This window comes from Hemicordylus capensis, chromosome 3, assembly GCF_027244095.1.
Source record: "Hemicordylus capensis ecotype Gifberg chromosome 3, rHemCap1.1.pri, whole genome shotgun sequence".
Taxonomy (NCBI): domain Eukaryota; kingdom Metazoa; phylum Chordata; class Lepidosauria; order Squamata; family Cordylidae; genus Hemicordylus; species Hemicordylus capensis.
This window is the reverse complement of record NC_069659.1, coordinates 13,865,553-13,889,224: the sequence shown is the minus strand read 5'-3', so window position 1 is coordinate 13,889,224 and position 23,672 is coordinate 13,865,553. Positions and strand designations below refer to the sequence as shown.

The window sequence follows — 23,672 nt, the reverse complement described above, 5'->3', positions numbered from 1 at the left end:
TGTTAAACTGGGCTTTAAGAATAATTAGCATTCCATGGAATGGCTTTTTGAAGTGCTGTAATCATTTTATAATTCCTTACCCTCTCAATATAAAAGCTAGCATTCCCAATAGTACCTTATTAGGGGTGTGCAATTCATATTTTCTGTGTTTCGATTTGTAACAGAATCGAAACAACCCTGATTCGATTTGGATCCGAATCTGACCCATCCGAATCACCCCAAATTCGATTCGGATCCGAATTGCGGCTGATCTGAATCAAATCGATTCGGGTTTTGGATCTGTCCTATTATTTCCCCAGATTCCCAGCTTTCATTTAAAAAAAAAAGCTAAGCTCTAGCCCTTATAGAAGTGGAGTTATGGAGCAAAATGTGTGGTCACTATTTTTCAAGTGTTCGGATTCTTTGGTGTATAATAACTTTCACTCAATGAATCCTTATGAGGATTCATTACACACCTTCATTTCTTCTATTCATTTTGACTGTCTTTTAGACAGTGCCAATTGTCAACTGCCATGTGCCAACTACACCCCACTCCCACCCACAAGGCAGTGAGGTACTACTCAGTTTAAGTTAAGTGCCTAATGGGTAGAGGCTACCACCCAAATTACAGAGGAATTGGACAAAGGGCTGATTTTTGGTGAATTGTTGAAGGTTTGGTGTCTTTGAGGCAGATTTGGGGCATAAAGTGGGATCTGGGGTGGAAGAGTGTGGTGCGGAGGTAGTGCCTAATAGGTGGAGGCTACCACCCAAATTATTATTGTTGTTGTTGTTGTTGTTGTTATTGTTATTATTTATTATTATTTTTACATTTATATCCCACTCTTCTTCCAAGGAGCCCAGAGCGGTGTACTACATACTTGAGTTTTTCTTTCACAACAACCCTGTGAAGTAGGTTAGGCTGAGAGAGAAGTGACTGGCCCAGAGTCACCCAGCTAGTTTCATGGCTGAATGGGGATTTGAACTCGGGTCTCCCAGGTCCTAGTCCAGCACTCTAACCACTACACCACGCTGGTTTTCTAATTGCATAGGGATTGGGCAAAGGGCTAGTTTTTGGTGAATAGTTGAAGGTTTAGTGTCTTTGAGGCAGATTTGGGGCATAAAGTGGGATCTGGGGTGGAAGCGTGTGGTGAGGTGGTAGTGCCTAATGGGTGGAGGCTACCACCCAAATTGCAGAGGGATTGGGCAAAGGTGAATAGTTGAAGTTTACTCATCTTTAAGGTTTTCCCCTATAAGGTATAATGGAGGTTTCAGCAGCCCCATAAGTGCACTTGGAGGGCGCTGGGGTGGCCCAGAGTGAGTGGTGGTGTAGTGCACATAGGGTGCCAGCCACTCCCATGGGGTTGCTAACCCATGGGGTACAGGGTTCTGTTGTTTCTGAGGTGGTCTGGGTGTATTCTATAGTAGCAAATGAGAGTGGATATATGGTTTGTATTGAAAATCTCATTTGCTACCAGAGACTCTACACTCAGAACACCTCAGAAACAACAGAACCCTGAACCCCATGGGCTAGAAACCCATGGGGGTGGCTGGCACCCTCTGTTCACTATACCACCACTCACTCTGGGCCACCCCAGCACCCCCCAAGTGCAGTTATGGGGCTGCTGAAACCTACATGACCAGCCCTTTGCCCAATCCTTCTGCAATTTGGGTGGTAGCCTCTACCCATTAGGCACTTAACTTAAACTGAGTAGTACCTCACTGCCTTGTGGGTGGGAGTGGGGTGTAGTTGGCACATGGCAGTTGACAATTGGCACTGTCTAAAAGACAGTCAAAATGAATAGAAGAAATGAAGGTGTGTAATGAATCCTCATAAGGATTCATTGAGTGAAAGTTATTATACACCAAAGAATCCAAACACTTGAAAAATAGTGACCACACATTTTGCTCCATAACTCCACTTCTATAAGGGCTAGAGCTTAGCTTTTTTTTTTTTTTAATGAAAGCTGGGAATCTGGGGAAATAATAGGACAGATCTGAAACCCGAATTGATTCAAATCGAATCAGCCATGATTCGATTTGTATCCGAATCTAGCCAATGGACCACAGGGGTGATTCGTTTTGTCTCTGAATCACCCAAATCAGCTAGATGCGAGTACAAATCAATTTGTATCCAAATCGATTTGCACATGGAAAGTCCCGTATCTGATGCAAAAATCTCTTGTCCCAAACGGGATGCTGTTTCCCCCATATTACTGGCAGAACCTGGGGCTCTCCCTCATCTCTCAATGCATGTCAATGCAATGTAAGTTTCGGGTGGTATAAAAATATGTTAAATAAATAAATAAATAAATAAATAAATAAATAAATAAATAAATAAATAAATATGCATTGAGCCCTTTGAAGTCTGGGTGAAGTCCATATTATCATGTGAAAGAAACAACAAAGTTCATAAAAGAAGCCCCAGTTGCTCTGCAAACTTGCAGGAGCAATTGCCTAGTTTTATTTACATCTTACGAGTTCCTAAATGTAAATAGACCTACAGACTCCTGCTAACTGGACTCACCACTTCTGGCAGATAAAAAAAGCCTTTCAGTGAGGTTTTCAGTGGGGAAAGTGCAGGGATGTAGTGTGTGTGTGTGTGTGTGTGTGTGTGTGTGTGTGTATAAACCCAGGGGATTCTCTTCATTTTTCACCTGACACTTGCTCTGTGTCTGCGTGGGATGGTCTGCGTGAACAAGAAGCTTTGTGAAATCCTGGGGCTTGTTTTGTTGTTGTTTTGACAAATGGATTGCTACTCAGGCATCTAGGATAACCCCACCCACAGATGATCCCGCCCCCAAGATACCCCCCAAACACACTTGTATCCCGTATTCAGGCAGTGGAATGTTGGCAACCCTAAAAAAGCTATGAAACCAATTCTCTGCCAATACTGTTTGGTTATGCACTACCATTGTGCGCACGCACGCACACACGCATGCACACACAGCAGAATATGAGAGGCCTAACTATTAGACTAATATGAATCAGACTACTCAGAGCCCCCTTTGTTAGACTGATAGTCTCAGGTTTCATTCTCTCATCTGAGAGAGACTTCCTTCTCCTCCCTTCCCTGCTTCCTGTATGTAGCTAGCAGCAAGGCATGTCGGTTCTATCTATCTCCCTGATAGATTTCCTAAATAAACTACTTTATTTAGAATTTTAACTCCATGTCTCCAGAAAATATTAATTAGCAGTATTCTCCTTAACTGTGCACTTCTGCTGGAGCTGAGGAAGATAAAGAAATTTCCCCTCCAAGTTCTCTAACAGGGTTATGGGCTGAGAGAACCCAGATATACTAGGGTGTCTTACTGGGACTTGGATACTGAGTAGATGTTCCAGTATCTACTCAGCCATGAAAGCTATTGAGTGACCTTGGACTAGTCACTTTCCCACAGCCCAATCTACCATTCAGGACAGCTGTGAGAATAAAATGTGGGCAGGAGGGAGGGGGGTGCATATAAGCTGCCTTGTAAGAAGGGTGGGATATAACAGTACTAACATTGTGTACGAGCTCCAGGCAGATCTGTTCTTGCATGCAGAAAGCCCCACTCCAATACAAGCACACTGGCAAAAGAAAGAAAGAAAAAGCCATCCATTCATTCCCTATTTAGAGAATGCACAGAGCGAAGTGGGGTCGTGCCCAGCAGACACACCCACTGACATTGCCAGAGGTGTAGGAAGACTCCAGGACAGGATGGGAGAGTGGGCATATGTCTGTGCCCCCAGCTGCTGCAAGCCCCTCCTCTGCTGGGTGCACTACCCCATGCTGGCCATGCTCCTTCCAGCTGGGTCAGCACACCGATGCAGGGGCCATGTTCCAAATTGTCTTAAGATGTTTGTGTTTGTTTTAACTCATTTTATGTTATTGTTAACTGCTCAGAGATGAAAGTTTGGGGCAGTGTACAAATTTGAGAGATAAAATAAATACAATTGACGGCACCGGGTATGGTGTGTGTGACCCATTTGGCGGGCCAGCGCTTTCTTCACTGGGCCAGCTGAGCGCTTCTTTCCTTTCCCTGACCCATTCGTCCCCATAGCCCAAAGACCTTTGTCCCTCCTTGCTCAGCGGTGGCCGTGCCACTGAGCTGCACCTTCCAGTGGCCATGCATTATTTTTTATTATTATTCTTGTTAACACAGTCAGACAGGTGTTACTCACTGGCCTGTTCCATCCAGACATCGAGTCCCTCCCAAGGACCTGGGATGGCCGAACTCTATCATCAATACTGTTGGTTATTATAGACATCGTCGCAAAATATAGGCTGTTCCCAGTAATGCTGCTTTTTGTAATTGGCTGATGGTGATTTCTGTGGCCCCTATGGTGTTGAGGTGCTCTTCAAGGTCTTTTGGAACTGCACCCAGGGCGCCAATTACCACTGAGATTATTTTGGTCTTTTTCTGCCACAGCCTTTCAATTTCAATTTGTAGATCTTTGTATTTGGTGATTTTTTTCTATTTCTTTTTCTTCTATTCTGCTATCCCCTGGTATTGCTATGTCGATTATTTTGACTTGTTTTTCTTTCTTCTCGACTACAGTTATATCTGGTGTATTGTGTGGCAGATGTTTGTCTGTTTGTAGTCGGAAGTCCCATAATATTTTTACATCTTCATTTTCAACAACTTTTTCAATTTGATGGTCCCACCAATTTTTGGCTACAGGTAGCTTGTATTTTTTGCAGATGTTCCAGTGTATTATCCCTGCTACTTTGTCATGCCTTTGTTTGTAGTCAGTCTGTGCGATCTTTTTACAACAGCTGATTAGGTGGTCCACTCAGGGGCGTAGCAAGGTTGGAGTGGGCCCAGAGACGAGATTTTAAAATGGGGCCCCCCCACTCAAAGTCCAGGGCCTCCACACACCCCAGGCCCCCAAGGATTTAAGTCTGATATTCCAAAATAAGCATGCTGCCTGGAAATACATTTCACTGAATACACACATGCACACGTCACAATATATAGTGATATACATCGAGTACTATACATTTGTTTTACTTTTAATGCCTAGAACACACTAGAAAGATGAATGATTAAAATGGCCCCCTCGCTGCAGATTAGCAAAGGAGACTTTCAACCATGCAGGGTGAGCCTACGTTTGTTTTCTCGGAATTCTGAACAAATTCAGTCAAGTTTGATTGCAGGAGGTTTTTCACAGGAGGCTTTTAAAGCCCTGAACACACATCTCCTCTGGAATAGAGGTGCTGCATTTACATGTTGGCCAGATTTACCCTGAAGTCCCTGCAAGTTATTGGGGAGCAGTTCACACACAAGAAAAATAAAATAAAAGCACAAGACATGCTTCACAGTTCTCACTCAGACCTTCTGGGTTGCAAAACAACTTGAACATAAGTGCATTTATAAATGAATGAATGAATGAATGAATGAATAAAATAAATATAATACTGTTTCTTCCAGAAGTTTTTGTAATTTTCTGCCATGAAACAAGCCACTTATAGGACATTTTAGATAGTTTTTTTAAAGCCAGCAAATTTTCCAGGCTGTTTAAAAATAAATATTCAGAGACTTCTCAGTCCCTCCCCCCCCCCATATCAAAGCCCTATGGCAAGCAGATGCCTATATATCTGGGGCGGGGGGGGGCGGGGAAGGTAACTACAAAAAGGAGTTCACACTTTACCTGGCAAATGCTGGGCTGGGCAGGGCAGCAAGGGGTCTGCTGCAGAGAACAGTGGTGGCCACTCTGGCTGCCTCCTCCTTCCTGGCTGGCTTGGGCCCTACTCGAGTTCAGGCTTCACAGAGGCCTACACGGAGGCCTCCGTGGAAGCCCTGCCCACTCGCCGATCAGCTGAGAGGTGGGAGAAAAGGAGCTCCTTGCAGCTTGTCTGCTGCCTCGATTGCTGGCCAGGAGAACAAGCTGGAGAGACGGCGAAGAGGGCAAGTGGCTGAGGGGCCTTGGGGCTGGGCAGGGGGCAATGGGGAGTCACGTGAGGTGCCTCTGGGGGGCCCCTCCAGGCAGTGGGGCCCCCAGACAACTGTCTCCCCTTGCCCGATCGTTGTTACGCGCCTGGGTCCACTGTTTCATCTGCTTCTTTACAAAGGCGGCACTTGCTGTTTGTTGTGGATTTTTCTACTTTTGCTCTTATTGCATTTGTTCTTAGTGCCTGTTCTTGCGCAGCCAGTATTAAACCCTCTGTCTCTTTCTTCAAGTTGCCATTCTTAAGCCATTGCCAGGTCTTGGTGATGTCTGATTTTCCACTTGTATTGTGCAAATATTGACCATGCAGGGGCTTAATTTTCCATTTTTCTGCTCGGTTCTTGACTTGTTCTTTCTTGAAGGTCTGCTTTCTTTCATTGGTGTTGAATAGTTTTGCATTATTGACCATTTGAAGTGCATCTTCTTCACTGTCCTTGATATATTCTTCAAGTCCTCTTTTCTCCTCCTCTACTGTTTGATGGACTTGCAGCATCCCTCTTCCACCTGAGCTGCGAGGGAGGTATGGCCTATTGACATCACTGCAGGGGTGCAGAGCATGATTGATGGTCATGATTTTCCTGGTCTTACGATCTAGCGTCTTTAGCTCTGCCTGGGTCCAGTCTATTATTCCTGCAGTGTATCTGATAACAGGTATAGCCCTGTGTGTTTATGGCTTGTATGGTGTTCCCGCCATTGAGTTTGGACTTGAGGATTTTTCTCCTGATGTATTCACTTCCAATTTTTCTTTTAACTTCAGTGTGTGCGATGTTATCAGCCTGGAGAATGCCCAAGTATTTGTAAGGTTCTTTCTCTTCCAGGTTCTTGATCTTGCTTCCATTGGGCAGTTCTATTCCTTCTGTTTTTCATATTTTCCCTCTGTTCATTATTAATGCAGCACACTTGTCTAGTCCAAACTCCATTGCTATATTGCCACTGAATATACGGACACTGTTTAGCAGTGATTCGATTTCTGACTGAGACTTACCATACAACTTCAGATCATCCATGTACAGCAGATGGTTGATTTTACTTGATGTTTTAGATGTTTGGTATCTGAGGCCTGTTTTGTTTAGTATTTGTGAAAGTGGGGTCATGGCGATTACAAACAACAGAGGGGATAGTGAGTCCCCTTGGAAAATGCCTCTTCTAATGCTAACCTGTCCAAGTGTCTCACCATTGATTGTTAACTGTGTACTCCACATGCTTATTATTTCTTGTTTACACAGTCAGACAGGTGTTATTGACTGGTTTGTTCTATCCAGACATTGAGTCCTTACCAAGGACCTGGGATGCCAGAATTTTATTCTCAGTTGTTGTTGTTGTTGTTGTTATGTATTACATTTATAAACTGCCCCATCCAAAGGCTCTGGGCAGTGTACAACACACTCATTAGGCATGAGTGTGGAGCTACACCTTCTCCAGATAATTGGGGATTCTGATCACTCAAAGTTCCCAATTCTGCGAAAGAGCTCTAAGCATGTCCAGCTGCTTTTCTTTCCCAGAAGGCACCAGGAATAGCATCATTCCCTGTGCCATTTGGGGGGAAATAGTGGCCTACTGGGAAGAGCTCCAGTGGTTCCATTGATGCCGTTGCTCTAGAGATGGAGGCATACAATGTGTAAAGGGGGGGGGGAGGGATACTAACACCTATTGCTGCTACTAAAGGTAAAGGTAAAGTGTGCCATTGAGTCAGTTTCAACTCCTGGAGACCACAGAGCCCTGTGGTTGTCTTTGGTAGAATACAGGAGGGGTTTACCATTGCCTTCTCCCATGCAGTATGAGATGATGCCTTTCAGCATCTTCCTATATTGCTGCTGCCCAATATAGGTGTTTCTGGGAAATATACCAGCAGGGATTCGAACCAGCAACCTCTTGCTATCTATCTTATCTATCTATCTATCTATTTATTTATTTATTACATTTTCTATCCCGCTCTTCCTCCAAGGAGCCCAGAGCGGGCTTAAGCACTACATACTTAAGTTTCTCCTCACAACAACCCTGTGAAGTAGGTTAGGCTAAGAGAAAAGTGACTGGCCCAGAGTCACCCAGCAAATCTCATGGCTGAATGGGGATTTGAACCTGGGTCTCCCCGGTCCTATTCCAGCACTCTAACCACTACACCACACTGGCTGGACAAGTTCCTTCCCCGCTGTGCCATTAGGTGGCTTTGCAAGCTCCACAAACTCCACAGACACATAGACTGCTCCCCCAACTTTGCCATCTCTGAACAGGCAGAAAATGGGGGAGGGCATTCAGATTAGCACTACTAAATTGTTGGCTTAGTGAATGCTCTAGGAACATCTGATGCTGCACCATTGCATAAGTTAAGTGGGTGTGGACTGGATCGGTCCCTTGGATAGGAGCTCCATGTAAGAGCAAGCAATGTCAAATTCCCCCCTTTATTTCTACTGAGTTTGTTTGGTTGGTATTTTGCTGTACCTCCTACCCATGGTTTCAGACATCCAATGTAACTCTGCGAAATGTCTCTGACAACATCATTAATTTTAATGTCTTGAAGAAAATTCAAGGTGTTTTTGAGCATTGTCTGGGAAAGTTTTTTATGATAATTTTTAAAATGCACCATAAGACACGTTCCATAAACATGGCCCAAATCTTCTCAAAAAGGGGGTGGGAGCATAGCTCAGTGGTAGCGCATCTGCTGGGCATACAGATGGTCCCAGGTTCAGTCCCTGGCATCTCCAGGTAGGGTTGGGAGAGACACCCGCCTGAAACCTTGGAGAGCTGCTGCCCGTCAGTGTAGACAATACTGAGCTAGATGGACCAATGGCCTGACTTGTTATGGCAGCTTCCTATGCTCCTATGCCTCCATTGTAAACTCCAGTTATTTCACATAAATACACCTGGACATCATGCACAGAGGTACTCAAACAGTTAATTTCACAGTTGAACTACTTTTCATTACTAGATCATAGCTCCCACTGTACAAGCCATAGATAATGCATTCTTTATCCAAGGGGTCATTTTGCTTCTATCACCAAAAGCAATCCAATTTTCTCCCATGTTATTACTTTTTTTAATGCATTGTTGTTGCTGAATATCCCTCTCCCTTCCTACCAGCGTCTGAACAGGTTGCCCGTTCTCCACTTTCTACACATTCACCTCAGAGTCATTTGAATATTATTTATTTTTTCTGGTTTGTTCCCAAGTGGCATTTTCAATTACTTCTTTAAAAAGATATATTATTGGCAGGACGAACATAATGAATCCTTCTGCAAACGCAGGTGACATAAGTGACACTAATTTGCATCCCCTCTTGACAGAGACGTCATTTGGTTTCTGTGTCTCACTCATGCCCCTCCAACTGAAAGCAGTCACATGGCAGATGCCGTTACTGTGGTTTATCAGCACAATAGGATTTGGAAATTAATTTCATTTTTTCCCCTTTCAAAATTCCCCTTCTTCACATGTAATCGTTTATAATAGGGCCGTTCCTGTCATAAGGAGAGGCCCTCTAAGGTATCAGCTTGTTCACACAATAGTTTGTCATTAGCTTCCCTACTTAAAAAAATAATAATAATAATAATCTGTTGTCCACCGTTTATAAATATAAGAACAGCCTTGCTGGATCAAGCCCAAGGCTTATCCAGTTCTGCATCCTTTTTCACACAATGGCCCAACAGATGCCTCTAAGAAGGCCACAGGCAAGAGGTATGTGCATGCCCTCTCTCCTGCTGTTGCTCCCCTGCAACTGGTATTAAGAGGCTTCTGAAGCCCGAGGTGGCCTATAGCCACCAGAGTAGTAGCCATTGGTAGACCTGTCCGCCATGAATTTGTCTAAGCCCCTTATAAGAACAGCCCTGCTGGATCAGGCCCAAGGCCCATCTAGTCCAGCATCCTGACAACTGAAATACTGAGCATTCCCATGAATGGGTCCAAAAGACGAACACAGATGCGATCATCCAATATCAGCATGCTGTTATGCACAAGACTGAGCACAAAAAACCCACCACAAATATTTATATACCACTTTTCAACAAAAGTTTCCAAAGAGGTTTACACAGAGAAAGGAAGGAAGGAAGGAGGCTCCCTGTCCTCGAAGGGCTCACAATCTAAAAGAAATGTAAGATAAACACCAGCAACAGTCACTAGAGGTACTATGCTGGGGGTGGATAGGGCCAGTTACTCTCCCCCTGCTAAATAAAGAGAATCACCACGGTAAAAGGTGCCTCTTTGCCCAGTTAGCAGGGGTACCACTTAGCAGGGGCATAGCAAGTTTGGAGGGGGCTCTGGAACAAAAAGGAAAAATGGGCCCCTCCCTCCACACCTCCTCACCTTTCTTTTTCAGAGAGATGGGAGCGGGATAGTGAAGGCCAAGCTGTTGCTCAGCTTGCAGACCCCCTCTTCCCTTACAGACCCAGGGACATTTGTCCCCTGTTCTTGTTCAACTGTAGCGATAACCCTGATTCAACTCAACGCAAAGTATTATATCTAGGCAGGGGTGAGCCTCCCAAGAGGCAGGTTGGGGCAAACGTGGTAAAAGCACAGTCTTGGATTTAAAAAAAAACCCTGGATAGGGCCTTCTCTGTTGTCACCACTAGGCTGTGGAATGTGCTCCCCGTGGGTATAAGAAGAATATCTTCCTTGGAGGCTTTCAGGGGAGCCTTAAAGACCCATCTGTTTAGCCTGGCTTTTATTGATATCTAGTTTTAATGTCATCTACTTTTAATTGTAATTTTAATCTGCTTTTAATGGTTTTAGTTTTAATTGTTAACAGATTTTGTTTGGTTTAATGTAAACCGCCCTGAGCCACCTTTAGAAGAGACGTATATCAATCAATCAATCAATCAATCAATCACTTAAATAAACAAACAAACAAACAAACAAACATAAAGGGCAGTGGGATTAAAAGGCACCGTGCTTCCCCTTCTTCCACTGCCACCCATTTCGTGGTAACATTAGTAGCAGCAGTTCTCCTGGTGGTTAGAGTGTTAGGTCCAGCATGCGCTTATGAATGATGTTCTACTATCATGCCGTGTTGTTCCCAGGGCCATTCTTGGGAAAGGACTACTGCTGCTACCAATCCTCTTTAGGGAGGAGAGCTGGTCTGGTGCACAAAATAAGCACAAATTGTCCTCTTTGCTAAGCAGGGTCTGCCCTGGTTTGCATTTGCAATGGCAGACCACATGGGGGCCCTGTAAGATGGGGCCCTGTTTTATACTCTCTCATTATCTTTTGCGGGTTTGTTGTTGTTGTTGTTATTACATTTATATCCCACTCTTCCTCCAAGGAGCCCAGAGCGATGTACTACATACTTAAGTTTCTCTTTTACAACAACCCTGTGAAGTAGGCTAGGCTGAGAGAGAAGTGACTGGCCCAGAGTCATCCAGCAAGTCTCATGGCTGAATGGGGATTTGAACTCGGGTCTCCCAGGTCCTAGTCCAGCACTCTAACCACTACACCACTGCTGGCTCTCTTTGGATGTTTGTGCCAGTGGGGATGCTGTAGAGAGTGTGGTGGTGGAGTCAGAAAGGAAAGGGGAGGGAAAAGAGAATGGAATTGTTGCCGAGTAAACCTTTAGTTAAATTTGCATAGGGTTGTGGTTTTTTTAGTGTATGGGGGAAGCAGCTATAAAACAGGCCCCTTTGGGAAGAGCCAAAGAGGCCATGGAATGCTGCTGTACAAGTAGACCTAAAGGACCTTCTAGACACCAGCAGAATTCGTTAAATGCCTGCCCACATGGGCAAGCGCCAAAGGCCTTTCAGTAGTCCTGCACAAGGCCAGCTGTGCACCTCAGTGTGCAAGATACACAGGAATGCAGAACTAGGGTTGTCCCTGCCATTGTGAGGAAGTTGCAGTTGAAGGGAATTTCAAAATATCTCCCAAGGAGACCATGGAACATAGAAAACGGCCGTATGCCAAGTCTGAGTCACCATTGCTCCCTCTAGCTCAGCATTGCCTCTCCTGCTGACAGACTCTCCGGGGGTTTCTAGGGGTCTTCCCCAGCCCTATCTGAAGAAGCCCAGGATTGAACCTGGGACCTTCTACATGCCAAGCAGAAGCTGAGATTCAGAGCCATGGGAACCGTGGGAAACAGGATGCTGGAGTAGTCGGCGTTGGGCCTGATCCAGAAGGGCTGTTCTTATGTCCTTATGTACATGTTGTTAACCCCCATAACTCCCCGCCACTGGCCATTGTAGCTGGGGATGATGGTAGGGTTGCCATATACAAGCTTCCCAAATCCGGGTGGCCAGATGTGCATATCATGCAAATTATGTGGAAACTAATTTGCATTTGTTATTTGTTTGTAAACATATTTGTATACTCCCCCCCCTCCTCTGCCCTCCCATGTGATCGGATCCAGAGTAAAATCCGGGCAATCCGGGCCGCGCATTTCAAATCCGTGTAAATCCGGGTGTAATTTAGCAGCCTGGTGGAGGAGCCAAAATCCGGGGGCTACCCTAAATTCTGGGTAACACGGCAACCCTAGATGATGGGAACTGTAGTACGACAACTGGGGGGCCCATGTTTTGAGAATCCTTGCTACAAGATGTTTCTCAGGAGACTTTTTCATGGCCTATAGACTCAGGAGAACCCTGAAAGAGTTCTGTTGGTCGTTCCTTTTCCCTTTCATTGATTTCTCCCTTCCTGAAGAAGGTTATTTTCCTCCTCTTGACATCCTGTCAATTACAAGTTTGTGACTGTGACAACTTTTCTTATAACTGACAGAACTTCTCTTTCTGTCCCTTCCTTTTATCCTTCCTGCCCTTCACATAAAAGCGGCCTTGTGCTGAGTCAGGCTGTGTCTGGCCCTTTATTATGTTCTTTGAGTGCCAATGGCTCTCCAGGGTTTCCGGCAGAGATCTTAGCCAACCTTGCTACTTCAGATCCTTTTAACTGGAGAAGCAGGGGATTGAACCTGGGACCTTATGCATGCAAAACATAAGCGGTGCTATTGAGCCACAGTCCCATGTCACTTCGCTTGATTTCTGGCAGCATTCCCGAATTTCTAAATCATGCCGCTTCATTTGAACCCATAATGTCATGACCTGCATGTCTTCTACTTGCTTCGTGTAAAATCCCTTCGGCACGGAAACTGTGGATTTTTAGCACAGGATATACAAATACGAATACAAAGAATATTTATACCATATTCTTATAATGTAGAAATACATATGATATATTTATACAATATTATATATTGTATTAATATAATAATATAATACAATTATAGAATAGAATTATATTATGAATTATATTAGAATTAGAATAGAATTATATTAGAATAGAATTATATATGAGCCAGTGTGGTGTAGTGGTTAGAGTGCTGGACTAGGACCAGGGAGACCCGAGTTCAAAAATCCCCATTCAGCCATAAAACTAACTGGGTGACTCTGGGCCATTCACTTCTTTCTCAGCCTAACCTACTTCACAGGGTTGTTGTGAAAGAGAAACTCAAGTATGTAGGACACCTCTCTGGGCTCCTTGGAGGAAGAGTGGGATATAAATGTAAAAATAATAATATAGAATAGAATTATATTATATTATATATTATATATATATCAATATCTGATATTATATATCGATAATATTCTATTATAAATATTGTATAATTAGTAGGGCAATAAATTAGTATCACCCTACTAAATGAGCAAAGAGGTACCTTTTAAAATTGGTGATTCTCTTTATTTAGCATGGGGAGAGCAACTGGCCATATCCATCCCTAGCACCTCATCTTTCCAGTGGCTGTTGCTGGTGGCTCTCTTATTTTTCTTTTTTAGATTGTGAGCCCTTTGGGGACAGGGAGCCATTTTTATTTATCTATTTATATCTATGTAAACCGCTTTGGAAACTTTTTGTTGAAAAGTGGTATATAAATTTTCTTCGTAGGATATGACTCTTTATATTACCTTTGTCCATCAGCTCAGCCCTTTAAAACATTTGCACATCTCCTAAGGCTGGATAAGATTTTGACTTTCAATTGTTATTCTGGTTTTTCTTGGTTTTCGTTTTGCCATTTCTTCATTTTCAATTGCTCTTTTATTTCCATACAACACCCCTCCTCCTTCCCACCGCCTGGCATCTTCACTGTAAGATGGTCCATTTAACCAGGTAAGGCGCCTGTTTCATGCAAACCATTGGAGGCATCAAACTAAAAAAAAATAAATGCTTTCTGCCTTTGAATTCAGAACTGACAAATTGTGCAAGCCTTGGCTGGAGCAATGAGGTGGAAAAAGAAGCCATGCAGCATTAAACATGCAGTATTAAACAGACTAATATTAGATTCGATAACATGCCACAAAGATATCCTTTGCAGAAGCCATGCAAAGTCATGCAGCATTAAACAGACTAATACTAGATCCAATAACATGCCACATAGTTATGCTTTGCATGCATTCTCTTACACAGAGAAGGCCACACACTCATTTCAGAAAAAGAGAGACCAGGGGAGTTATTGAGTGTTGTGGGACTTTGGTGTGGGGGCAGTGTTCCCTCTAACAGGGATTCTCAGATGTTGTTGACTACAACTCCCATAACCCCCAAGCAAAAGCCATTGCAGCTGGGGATTCTGGGAGTTGTAGTCAACAACATCTTGAAATCCCGGTTAGAAGGAACACTAGTGTAGGGTTCCAAAGGAAATAATGAGATCTTCAATTAGAAAATAAGGGCGGAATGTGGCTTTGTGACTGTATTCTACCAAAAGAAAACCACATGGCTCTGTGGTCGCCAGGAGTCGAAACCGACTCAATGGCGCAATTTTGCTTGACTTTTACATCATGGGTAAAGTGTGCCATCAAGTCAGTTTTGACTCCTGGAGTCCACAGAGCCCTGTGGTTTTCTTTTGGTAGAATACAGGAGAGGTTTGCCATTGCCTCCTCCTAAGCAGTATGAGATGACGCCTTTCAGTATCTTCCTATATCACTGCTGCCCCGATATAGGTACCATAGTAATAGAATAAAGTGGAGGGAAAGGGAGACGTTACAATTATCATTTTAATAATTGCTCTGAGGCACACTGTCTTCCATGTTTTTACAGCACCCTACAAAGTTGCTCACTAATTAACAATGAAATGTTATTCATTGGTGCTCAGTATAGTAAATCCCCCGCTTTTTAAAACATCAGAAAACAGATTATTGCAAAGACTTTTTAAAATTGATACGCCGAAACGATGGCTTTCTTATATTTGTTTTCTGGTCTACCACTGTTTGCTTTGCAAAACTAGGCATCCATTCTTCTTTTTCTTTAGAAAAAGAACAATGTCATTTATTATTCCAGATAATTAAGCCCAAGGCAGACTGCGAAGAGCTACCAAAGGTTTTTGCACATGGCCTTTCAGTGTTTACAATGGATTAGCCCCAGAAACTGATATCCTGAGTCTGTCCTCAGGAGCATGGGCTTGGCTGCCCATGAGAACTGTCAGGATCCATGCGTATTCTGGTGGTGCTGCAGTGCCAGACCGAGTGCTGAAGCCCGGCTCCTAGCTAAGGTTAAGGCTGCAAATGTTCCCTTAACCCGGCTGCCAGGATCGTGTGTCAGCGCAGGCTACATGCAGCTTACCGCGCTCGGTGCGCAGTGCACTGTGGGATACTCAGAGGCCGGGATAATGAGTCCCAGCCTCAGAGTGAACTGCCCTGCTCCACGTTGCATGGAGCAGCATGGATCGTATGGGAGCATGCTCCGCACTCTCACAAAGCACAGGATAATCATCTGGTTGGAAGGCAAGGTTTGCAAAACCTTCTCCCTGCCCACCTGCCTGGTAGGTCATGGGAATAGCCCAACTGATTGACAAAGCAGCAGTGCAAAGGGAGAAGCACCAATGTAACACCAGTGCTTCTGAAGAATTCCAAACGAATGCTTCACCAATGCTGGCGTAAGTGTGTGGGAATTTCAACGGCCTCCCCTTACCCTGGAAGCCCTCTCTTTCACCCCAAAATATGTCCCCAAGACTGCATAACCCCGAGGGCATATTTTTGCGGTGGCACAGAGCACTTCCTGGGGAAGGGGAGGTTGCTGAATTTTGCCCCTAGCACTGAGCCAGCAGAGAAGCTGAGCTGAACTTTTTCAAAGTAACAGTGTTTCTCCCATTGTACTAGTGCTTTGTTAGTGAGGATGTCAGCCACTTTGGGGATTCCCCACTACCAGGGGCATCATTAGGAGGTGGCCCATGGGGGGCAGGCCTCCTCAGAGCCTCAGATCTCATCAGCCACCTCCCTCCTCCATGACTTCTTCCAGAAAGGAAGTGAAGAAGTGGAGATACCTGCAGAGAGCATGGGAGAGCGTTCCTGGCCTCACCTCCCTCTCTTCCAACTTCATATGTGCTGTATTATGTAGCATTAGAGCAGGCCTGCTCAACTTAGGCCCCCCAGCTTTTGGATGACAACTCCCATAATCCCCAGCCACAGTGGCCAATAGCCAGGGATTATGGGGGTTGTAAACCAACATCTAATTGTGAATTTCAATTGTGTTTTAATTGTGTTTTAGTAGTTTTAGCTTTTTAATTGTAATTGTTGAAAGTTTTTAATCTTTTATTGGCTGTTTTTCTTGTTTTGTAAACCACCCAGAGAACTTGCATTTTGGGTGGTATAGAAATGTATTAGATAGATAGATAGATAGATAGATAGATAGATAGATAGATAGATAGATAGATAATCTGTAGGAGGACCAAAGTTGAGCAGTCCTGTATTAGAGACTTTAAAAAAACAAGGTTATTATTTGGGGGGGGGGTGTGATTGAGTTTAATTATCAAAAATGCTGCAGTACCTCAGTGCCATCTAGACTTTATGCAACCCAAATCAGAGGGTGCCAAGTTTATGTAACTGGGCCTGATTTAAATGTACCTGATTTAAGTCCCACCCCAGCTGTCACTCATCCTGAGCTCGCCCAAGTAGCTCATGGAAGCGTCAGCCTTCACACTTGTGGCGCCTCCCCATTCAGAGAAATGGGACTGTAAATGTGCATGGGCCACCTGGAGGGGGTGAACAACAGGGTGGGGCAGGACATCCTCCCTGCTTTGGCAGTTCTAAGCATGAGCGTGGCTGGCACTCATAATGCCTGAATAAGGCTTCATTGTAGAAGTGTTGAACATAATGAGGTCATGTTGAACATAATTGGTCCCATTGGGATCAGAACCAATCCTGGCGCTCCTCGACTGGGTAGCCTGGGTTTTGTACCCGGGCTGAAACTGAGGTAGAAGGGTGCACTAGGGATGTGCATGGACCCGGTCTGGGCAGGTTCATCAGCAGGGGTGGGGAGTGTTACCTTTAGGAAGTGGGGAGAGTGTTCATTTCCCCCCGCCGTGTTTTTCCCACCAGTGCTGTTGTGAAAACCACTCTCATGGGGTGGCAGCATATGTCCTTGCTGCCTTAGCCAGGGTAGGAACGGAAGTGGCCAGTGCACTTCCGCACGCACATGCACACCAGCCACTTCCGGTCCAACGCTGGCCGGGGCAGCAAGAAGGTCTGCTGCCGCCCCACACCAGTGGTTTTCACGACAGCGCCAGTGGGGGAAACGCGGTGGCAGGGATGAGCACCTTCCCTGCTCCTTAAATGTAACTCTCCCCCACCACCAAACTGGCCAAATGCTGGTTCGTCCAAACCGGTTCAGCGGTCTGTAAAAGGACCACTGACCTGGTTCGTGCACGTCCCTAGGTTGCACGTGTGCCCTCCTACGTTACTGCCCATCTATGTGAAAGCTCAGGCTTCATAGAGCTGGATGGAAGGAGTGGCCAGCAGCAGGGAACTCCTTCAATGCACTATGCTGCTGGTGTGGTGCATTGTGGGATGTCAGACGACTCTGCTGGGTTTCCCCCTGCCCACTTGTCACTCCAGGATTGCTCGCACACGGGTCATGAGCAGCGTTCATGGCAAGCCCAGAAGTGGCAAGGACCAGGTGGGGGGAAGTAGGTAGTAGGGGTGCGTGCAGACTGTTTTCTGCAGTTCGGTCCAAATTTGAACCGACCCGCTGGTCTGTGAACAAGCCAACCAATCAGTTCAAGTGGCGATGTGTGTGGAAAAGGTTGCTTGTAAAACAAGGGATAAAGCTTAAGTTAGGGCGGCCTGTGGGGGCAGATAGTGCCAAGGGGGGAGCATGAGGCACCTTTAAGAGTAAATGAGGAGGTGCTGCCAGCTTACCAGACTGGTACTGCTCCTGTCGTGGAAAGCTGCAGCTGCAACAGTGCTCCGCGCAAGAGCCCAGCCTTGCAGAGACCAGATGCGTGAGTGCTGGGTCAGCAATCTGGGCTGCTGCAGCTTTGCAGGACAGGAGCAGCACCGGACCGGTAAGCTGGCAACACCTTCTCATTTACTCTTAAAGGTGCCCCACTCTCGCCACCTCTTTGGCGCTGCCCGCCCTCACTGGCCACCCTAACTTAAGCTTCATCCCTTTATTTTACAAGCAGCGTTTCCCACACACATAGCCGCTCGAACCGACGAACCGAACCACCGTGAACTGGGTTGGATTTGGTTCGATCTCAGACCGGTCCGACTTTCCTGATCTGGTTCACGATCAAAGCATTGAACGATCAAACCATTGATCAAACCAGTCCGCAGCGGACCGGTTCGCTATCGAATCATTCCTGCACACCTCTAGCAGGTAGTGCCCCTGCCTTCCTCCCCCAGCCTTCCCCCGCTCGGCCGCCAAAGGGTCGTGTGGACAACCTCAATATCCGTATCGGGTTTCTGTCTCTGCAAGACCTAGCTTGGGCCTCCACACTAGCGTGCTTGACAATTCCACCTTAACAAGGTGCTGCGAGGGACAGGCTGGAGATGCTGCACAGAGCCGGGAGGAGTTGCAACATGCGATTGGCTTGTGCTTGTACATCCTGAGCACCAATGACAGACCCGCTGCCAGCTCTAATGTGTTTATTGGGACGAGTTATAACCGAATGCATGTACACAGAGGCAGCGTGAGTGTGTGTGTGTGCGTGCGGCTGGATGACCTCCCCCTGTGATGTAAAATATGAGAGTCTGGGAGCTACCCATTTTATAATTCATCAGATTCGGTGACTGAGCAGTGGCGCTTGGCTTAATTATAAGGGAAAGTGTGAACTGAGAGGCTGACGAGGAGGATCTTGAGACGCTGCTGCCGGTGACTGGGGCGCTCTGCTTTTGTTCTGGGGGAAACCTGTCTTTGGGGTGAGTGATGTGGCTACAGTTCTTACAAACGCTGGCAAATCTGCCTGGTTGCTTTCGAATGCATTTTCTGCCCAGATCCTGGTCTAGGAGGGAGCTAGTTCGGTCGAGCAGAGACTGCCTCCTTGGCCATTGTCTCTTTCTGTAAGGTTTGGGGCTGGAGAGAGGGACTGCTTGTATTCTTTGCCAACATTTCACAGGGATTTCGGAGCTGCCTAAAGTTTCTGGTGTTCTTGGGATGTCAGCTTTGGGGACGGAATGGAGAAAAATCAGACGCCAGCATCCTAGCTCATGTATCTGCTTGCATTCGCTTCTAAAAGAAGCAAGTGATGTTGCTGTGGGCAAGATAAATGCTGGTGAGGAAGGCATTTGATTTATGCCAGCAGTTTTCTGCAGCTCTGATGCACATGTAACTTCCATTTCAAATTGGATCCTATATCTTGTTGGGGTTGTATGGCGTTTGGCTGAGGGTGCCTTGCACCCTCAAGTTTAGATTGGGTTACGTGGGCAATCTTTTTCAGGCAAGCTTATGTGCCTATATGCTAAGCCGGCTTCCGACGAATTCCAAAAGAGTCTCTGGGTCTGTCTTTGCAGCAAAAATAGAATCCGGTGGTACCACCCCTCCCCCACCCAAGTATATGTGTTTCAGTGGATTTACAAAATGTGGTGGCTGTTGACATCCACATGTGAATGTTGATCATCATCATCAGATTTTGGGGATGTCTGACAATGCATCAAGAGGCAGCTGTGAATGCTGAATGCGGCTGTCGGCATTTGCTGGCGTATGTCCGAAAAGTGAAGGAACAGATTGCTGGTTCCGGACCATCACAACATCTCACCTGAGAGTGTCAGCACATGTGAATGTGAACTTTCACTAAATGTTGGGCACTGAATACCTACATGTCCATTGTATACATACTGTTACCTTCACTGTCCACTTCATGCTTTGGACAACATGGGCTGTAGCCTATGGAAGCTTGTGACACAGTGAATTTGAGAATCTGGAAGATGCCACAGTATCCTGCATTGGTTTTGGTTCAAATGAATGTTCCCACCCCCACCCCGCATGCCTTGTAGATGCCACAGTATCCTGCATTGGTTTTGGTTCAAATGAATGTTCCCTCTCCCCCCCACCCCGCATGCCTTGTATTTTGGATAATAGAAAGTGAAAGCCTAGTTGCGAATAGAATAGTCTTGTTTGCTGAAGACCTTCTGTTGCTGTATCCTGTACAGTACAATCCTGTACAATCCCTGTATTGTGTTAAAAATCTCCGTATTTCTTTCAAAAATCAGATGGGTCTTCCTTGCTTTAATTATGGTCTGCTCATATTGGCCTTTGGCTTTGTGGGGGGGGAGAGGAGAATTCAAAGCAACACTTATTGATTCCGATTCTCCCTCCTTTAACCCTGCAAGATCAATAAGGGAGTCTCAAGTGTTTCTTTGCTGACCTAGAAGAACTGTCCATCTTCTTCTGCATATATACTTTCTATCTGTATCAGCACGCCCAGCTGACATATGCTTTCCCTTCTTGTCAAAGCTGCCTGCCTTTTTTCTTAGCACTTTTCCTCTCTGGGGCAGTTTTCCCATCTGGTGTCCCAAAAATTACCGTAGGGGCTGGGTGTGGTGGGTATTGCGAAATGAGACTCTGGGAGTAGCAAGAGCACCTGGCAAAAAAAAGCACCTGTTGGCTTCATACTTTGACTGCCAGCTATCCGGAAAGCATGGCTTCTCATTGCCATGACAAGTCATGTTCCTTGCCATTGCCTTTGTGAATGCTGTCATAGTAGCATAGGAAGCTGCCTCCTACTGAGTCAGACCTTTGGTCCATCTGGCTCAGTATTGCCTACACAGACTGGCAGCAGCTTCTCCCAGGTTGCAGGCAGGAGTCTCTCTCAGCACTGTCTTTGAGAAGATACCAGGAGAGAACTGCATGTGAGTGCTCTTCCCATCAACTAAGGGAAAATATCTTACAGGGCTCACACATGGATTGATTGATTGATTGATTGATTGATTGGATTTCTATACTGTCCTTCCAAAAATGGCCCAGGATGGTTGACACAGAGAAATAACGAATAAATAAGATGGCTCCCTGTCCCCAAAGGGCTCACAATCCAAAAAGAAACATAAGACAGACACCAGCAACAGTCACTGGAAGTACTGTGATGGGGGTGGATACTGCCAGTTACTCTCCCCCTGCTAAATAAAGAGAATCACCACGGTAAAAGGTGCCTCTTTGCCAAGTTAGCAGGGGTAATGTAGTCTCCCATTCAAATGCAAACCAGGGCAGACCCTGCTTAGCAAAGGGACAATTCATTCTCGCTTCCTCCAGACCAGCTCTGCAGCACTAGTATGATGCCGTGGCTAAAAACCTGAACTGTGAACCAGAAAGGAGCTGTCACTCCCGTATCCCCTCTGCCATGAATTGCCCCCATCATGAATTCCAATCTCTCCTCTGCCATGCATTTCCTCATTGGCCTTAGGCAAGCTTCTGTCCTCCAGCCTCAGCCCCACCTCACCCCTCTTCAATCTCGGAAAATAAAAATGACCTGTTAGTGGGGATGAGGCTTTAGCTCAGCGGTAGAGCATCTGCTTTGCCTGCAGAAGGTCCCAGGTTCAATCCCTGGCAGCAGCTCCAGGTAGGGCTGGGCACCTCATTTTAATGGGAGACATATATGAGCACTGTACGGTGCTCCCCTTAGGGGATTGGGCCGCTCTGGGAAGAGCACCTGCACGCTTGCACCCAGAAGGTTCCAAGTTCCCTCCCTGGCATCTCCAAATAGGACTGTGCAAGACTCCTGCCTGCAATGTTGGAGAAGCCACTGCCTGTCTGCGTATACAATACTGAGCTAGATGGACCAATGGTCTGACTTGGTATGCAGGGGCTTCCTTTGTCCCCATGAGCTGTCTTACAGGGTTGTTGTAATGATTGCTGAGCTGAAGTATGTGTCATGCTTCAAATACTCTAAAATGCAAGATAAACGCTGAGTCTTCTTTCCTTTTTCTCTTGTAAAAAGCTGACTATGCAGCATTAAACAAATTCTATGAAACACATAAAAGAAAACAATCAACGTTCTCATCATACCAGGAAAGTTTCTTATGCAATCTTGGCATAAGGTCTTATAACGATGTTTTAAACACGGGCGTGTCTGAATGTTCTTGATAAATATTGAGTATTCTTATTAGCATATGTGTCTGAAAGGTTTAGATCTTTGTGAGTGCATCGCTTTTTGAGCAGGGAGGAGTTCTTCCAGTTTGGAGGAGAAGAGAGGAGGGGACAATCTATTCTGTCTTTCTGGATTATCCTGAGGAGGAGTGGGTGGGAAAATACTGTCACTAATAGACTGCCTCATTGTTAGCATTCTCCTGAAATTTAAATTCAGCTTTTTTTTTTTTTAAAGGAAAACTTTTGCATCTGATTTCATCTATGTCTGCAATGTTATATTGGTGATTCTGGATATAACTATCTGTTAATATGACAATGGAGAGAACTTTTACATTTTCTTTTATTTCTCACCTACCAGATGAAGCTACCTTATACTGAGTCAGACCGTTGGCCCATTCAGCCCAGTACTGTCTATTCCCCACTAACTTGGCAAAGAGGCACCTTTTAACGTAGTGATTCTCTTTATTTAGCAGGCGGAGAGTAACTGGCCCTCTCCACCCCCAGCACAGTACCCCTCCAGTGACTGTTGCTGGTGTCTATCTTATGTTTCTTTTTAGATTGTGAGCCCTTTGGGGACAGGGGTCCATTTTATTTATTTGTTATTTATCTGTGTCAACCGCCCTGAGCCATTTTTGGAAGGGCGGTATAGGAATCAAATCAAATAAAAAATAAATAAAAATAAATATTCCAACTGCCAGCAGCTCTTCTAAGACCTCAGGCAGAGGTTTCTTTTCTTTTCTTTTTTTTGACCCAATCTTGCTATCCAAGATACATTTTGATGCCAGGGACTGAACCCATTACCCGGGACTCTTCACATGCACTTTACCACTGAACTATGGCCTCTTCCCAACTTAACTCTGCTATGTGTATTAACACATGCACTACTGGATGGAATGCCAGAATTTTACTTGATCATCTGAAGGCATCCTTTGGGTATTGAAAAGATCTTTTTCATAAATAGTGAGCTTGACAATCTATGAGTTCTCCCCCTCCCACTTTTTTTTTTTTTTTTGCAGACTCTGCAACTGCATCCATCTGTCAGAGTATTTGCATTGTGCTTATCACCATGGGTACCATTTTAAGCAATGCTGGGGAAATGAACCATAAAAATATACACACTGCAGCTGGGGAAATAAGCAAGAGAAAGCAATAGATGGAGAAGTGTAGGGGAGATTTAGTAATGAGTGGTGTGTATCACTAGTTTTAAGTTAGGATAATGATGGGCATGAGTCCAGTAAATCTGGTTTCAAAAGGAACCATGAGTCTCTTGATAGCCTGGGGTAATTCACTCTTTTCCCTCCTTCTCACTTTTTCCTGCCTATAACAGAGGAACTAACAAGAGCAACATTCACTCTGAGAGTGCAACCAGAGGTCTGCACATTTGTTCCCTGAGCAGTTGGAATGTTGGTGGACGTTCTATAGCCTCACCAGCTCAGTCAGTTCATGTCAGATGTGTCACTACCACAAGTGCAATAAAACATAGATATACAGCTGTTTGAGCACTAGGCACCATTAGG

General features: G+C 45.2%; 1 protein-coding gene across 30 annotated transcripts in view; it reads left to right on the top strand.

Annotated features, from left to right (window-relative positions):
- The window catches only part of DLG2 (discs large MAGUK scaffold protein 2), a 1,429,269-nt gene that overhangs the window by 1,225,131 nt on the left and 180,466 nt on the right, over positions 1 to 23,672 (top strand). The window contains exon 1 of one of the 30 annotated variants that reach the window (XM_053304299.1): positions 18,767 to 18,995. The exons of the other annotated variants lie outside the window; for them this stretch is intronic. The gene's annotated coding sequence lies outside the window, so the exon portion shown is untranslated. Of the gene's footprint in view, positions 1 to 18,766; positions 18,996 to 23,672 lie in introns of those variants that run through there. 30 annotated transcript variants of the gene reach the window in all.